The sequence below is a fragment of the Sciurus carolinensis genome, chromosome 7 (genome assembly GCF_902686445.1).
Source record: "Sciurus carolinensis chromosome 7, mSciCar1.2, whole genome shotgun sequence".
Taxonomy (NCBI): Eukaryota; Metazoa; Chordata; class Mammalia; order Rodentia; family Sciuridae; genus Sciurus; species Sciurus carolinensis.
The window spans coordinates 129795189-129799440 of NC_062219.1; the positions used below are offsets into that span (position 1 = coordinate 129795189).

The 4252-nt window shown below is 38.6% G+C and overlaps 1 pseudogene; it reads left to right on the forward strand.

Annotated features, from left to right (window-relative positions):
* The first annotated feature begins 3102 nt into the window (after positions 1-3102).
* LOC124989415 (putative vomeronasal receptor-like protein 4) lies at positions 3103-4001 on the forward strand (annotated as a pseudogene).
* Positions 4002-4252: the final 251 nt, after the last annotated feature.

Consider the following 4252-nt stretch of genomic DNA (forward strand, 5'->3'; position numbering starts at 1 on the left):
ATCAGAGAGCTCCATGGAGGGTCTCGAGGATAGAAAGTTAGAAGTTTTGTCTGCTATTAGTAAAGTTCAGTTTCTTCAGTCTCCATGTGGTCCTGTGATGACTGTGAGCATTCTTAGCTCACATAAGATTTCTGCACCTAGTGTTTGCTGTAGTATTGGATTTCCAAGATGGAATTGTTCTCTTGCATTATGTTTCTAGGTACCTAAGTGCAGTGTGTTTAACAAGAAGTCATTCTTTCTGCATGCACTCTGAAACTCTTTGTCCCACACACAACTTTAGACCATACATGTGAGTTGAATTTATTCTTTATATGTGTTTGTCAGAATGTCTACTAAAAATAATTAGTATTTAAAATCACAGTTTCCCTTGTGAATTACAGTATGCCATTGTCAGTTTGCTTTGTTCTGAAATTCCAGAACAATCCCTTTACCTTCAGTTCATAGCATGCAGCAAGGATCACCAACTCATCTTTGTCCTGGAAAGTTTTCCCCTGGAAGGATTCATTCACCTGCCTAGCTAATTGGGTGTTATATCCAGATAGGGGATGACACATCTTTCTGAATACAAGGATGTCATTTCAGAAATGTTTCCTCTGTAATTGTAAGATTAACCTGGGATTATGCCACTCTCTCCTATGACATTCTTCATTTCATTCTGTCAGAGTGATTGAAAAATGAGTTATACATCTCAGAAGTACCTCCAAAAATTGATTCAAAGGTGTGTAGTATGGGCAGGGGGAGTGGTCAGAATATGAGAAAAAATTAGAAATAAACATGAAAAATATGGAAATGTTGCTCAGGTCCTGTGGGTCATCATGTACATTAAGTACAGTAATTTTAATCCATGATATCCTATTTAAAACTGCTGCACCTGAATCATTATAGCTTGTATCATATACTGCATTGCACAGTAGGCATTTAGGATTTTGTGCTGTTTGCTTTAAGGCATTGGAGCACACTTTATTCTCCTCATTTTCTAGTGGAGTAAATAGAGTTAGAAAGACAATCATGTACCTTTCTGAATTCAAGGGACACAAGGTGCCAAAACTGGGTACAACCTTTCTTCATGCTCTTCAAGCTACTGGGGACATTCACCATAGGAATTTGAAGGAATACTTTAATGAATACCAGAAGTTGTGGGGAAGGATTGTAGAATTGTATTCCATGTACACTGATACATGCAAATCCTAAGATTTTTTTCACCATCCTGGATTCTTCTGTTTTGAAGAAATTGATGACATTTCACATAAATTCTTAGGTAATAGTTGAGATGCAAATCTAAGAAGGAAAGGTAGCAACCTGGCCAGGACTGCATGGAAATAACCTGTGAATTTTAAAACTTACAGCAGCCCAGTTGTTGACTATGTGGGAATAAAAGACAGCTGGATTTGGCTGCAGATTTTACTGAAGTAATTGAATCCCCAAATATCTACAAGCATTATAAAATGCAATCATTACCCTACTGAGTGCCTTATTCATGCCCAATGTGTCCCAACCTACCTTTCTAAGAGGATATTTTAATGGGGAGTTCTAATTCATACACTGCCTTCCTCTGGATACAGCACACAGCAGGAGTTCATGCATTCTGCCCTGACCTTTGAAAACAGCACCACAAGCAGAATTGACCCAGGCTTCCTTAGAAACCCTGAGGTCATGAATGGGAACTCAGCCCTCTGATGAAGACCCTGATGGAGCAGCATTCCCTGGCTCTCTGTGCACCCTCACTGGCTGCCTGCTATCCATAAATGATTTTCTCAAACTAAAGACTGATTTCTGCCTGTGCTTTAGTGATTTATGTTTACCTGTTGGATTTCATTTGTAAAGTTGGAGTTCAATGTCATATTGATGACTGCAGAGAATCTCTGAGTACTAGTAAGCAGTGACATCAGAGTCACTCTCAGGTGTAAAACACAGAAGGTAAGCTCTTGTCATCAAAGATGGTAAACTCAGAAGAAAAAAACAAACCTAGAATTGTGACCCAAATAAGAGATAGAAGGGAACATTGAACAAAGCAAGAGACAATACAAAAACTGAGACATGACCAAATTTACAATTTTAAGGCATTGAAGCAACTATATTTTAAAAATGCCTGTGCATGTAGTGTCAGGGAGAAGAGAGAGCAAGCATAATTCTGGACTTTTGCATTCCAATGATAAGAATATATAGGATGAAATAAAAAGGATAGGGAAGAATCTGACTGGGGGAGTGTGGGCTCTATGTATCAATGCTGAGGTTAAACATGGATGGGGTAACCAGTATTTGACCAAGCAACTGCATATTGAATGGAAGGAACTTAGGAAATTTTAGGTAAAAAAAATTAGAATTTTGTATAATACTACTCAAGATGTTTGAAAGATGTAAATGACCTTCAAACCCCTACAGAATAAGGTATGGTTGTGGGGGTTTCTGCCATATCTCACATAGATGAGAAAAGTATTAACTGCTGGAGGATGATGTTTGCTGTAAACCAATTACCCAAAAACTTATCTATTCAGTAAGCACACAAGAACCAGTACTCTTTTTAAATGAGAGGGGTTGTGATGGGTCTGGACATAACAGATCTGGCCTCTAGCAACATGGAGTGACCCAACACTGTTGAATTTATAGACACACAGGTAAAGGGGCCAAGATTGGGAGAAGCTTCTTCTGTGAGGAAAAGGATGGACTGGAGTTAGGGGGGCCATTTTCTCAGGGAAACTATCATAGAACCAGACAGGGAAACACTCACAGAGTGCCACATACATCCCAGGAATCTGGAACAGACCTCTGTGTCTGCCAGTTCCTGGTAGTCAGGCCTCTGTGTTCTGTGGCTCAACCTGAACTGATTCTGCTAGATAAGGATGGCTTCACACCAATAGTGCTTTGAAAAAATCCACACTGTTATATATATCCAGAATGTTTTTACACTCTAGAAATTGCTGTTCTGAAATATTTTTGTGCAGATACATATCATCATTGCTGTTCCTTTTTTCAAGAAGGGTGTGCAACATTTGAATTTTTCTGCCTATGAAGTAAGATGGTTTTGCATCATGTCAACTGAATAATCTTCATGTTTCTAATAGGATTTGGCATTGTGGGGAATTATTTTTTCTTATGAACAACATGTGTCTTTTTAGAAAAACTATGAAATTTATACAACTCATTGTCTCCCATTTGACTTTTGCAAGTATCATAACACTTCTTACTAGAGGAATGTTAGTTTTAATATCCCCATTTGGTATCAGGAATGTCATAGGTGATGCAGGCTGTAAGGTTAGGATTTACATCAATAGGGTGGCCCGGGTCCTGTCCATCTGCACCACCAGTCTCCTCACGGTGGTACAGGCCATCACCATAAGTCCCAGAGCCTCCAGGTGGAGGAGGCTGCAGACCAGGTCTGCCTTCCACATCCTTCCCTTGTTGCTCTTCTTTTCTATACTCAATTCCTCAATAAGCATAAACTTACAATTTTTTAGAAAATATTATCAGCATAAGCTTCAAGAATTATTAGAAGTGACAAAAATGTCATTTCTAATTACAATACTGGATAATTGCTTGGATTTTTATTGTTCTCATGGTTCTTCGAGATGCTGTATTCCAGGGTGTCATGGGCTGGGCCAGTGGCTATATGGCGTTCCTCCTCCACAAGCACCACCAGCATGTCCTCTACCTGCAGACCTCCAAGCTCCTCTACACAACTCCCCCTGAGATGAAGGCTGCTCAGTGTTCTGCTTCTGATGTTCTTTTCTTTCTTTTTCTTTTTCTATTATTATTTGTATTTAGCTTTTAATTTTATACAGACTGCAGTTTGATTCATTGTACACAAATGCTGTTTTCTATTCTTCTACTGGACTGATATTTTTATGTCCTTTTATGTCACTTTCTCCTTTCAGAAGCATTTCATTTATGGAATTTTTCTAGAATTTGTGGACCTTGGCTATCCAATACTCAGCCCATTTGTACTGATTCACAAGGATGGACATCTGGCTGAATGTTGGCATGCAGAGAAAGATATTGAATGAGAAAATTCCTATATCATTGATCTTTTCAGTACTTAAGTTTGAAAACCTTCTTAGTTTTTTATTGCTGTATGTGATGAAAAAATCAAGTAGTTGTAGAGAAATCACCTAGAGGCACATTTCCATACCACATGCTGGTTACAGTGTTATGATGTATGTCATAGGAAGCTGCATACAGGTACTTTATCTATATCCCTCTTATGTCCCTCTATATATTTGGTGGTCTTTCTGTCTTGTAAGCCTCAAACTCTGTT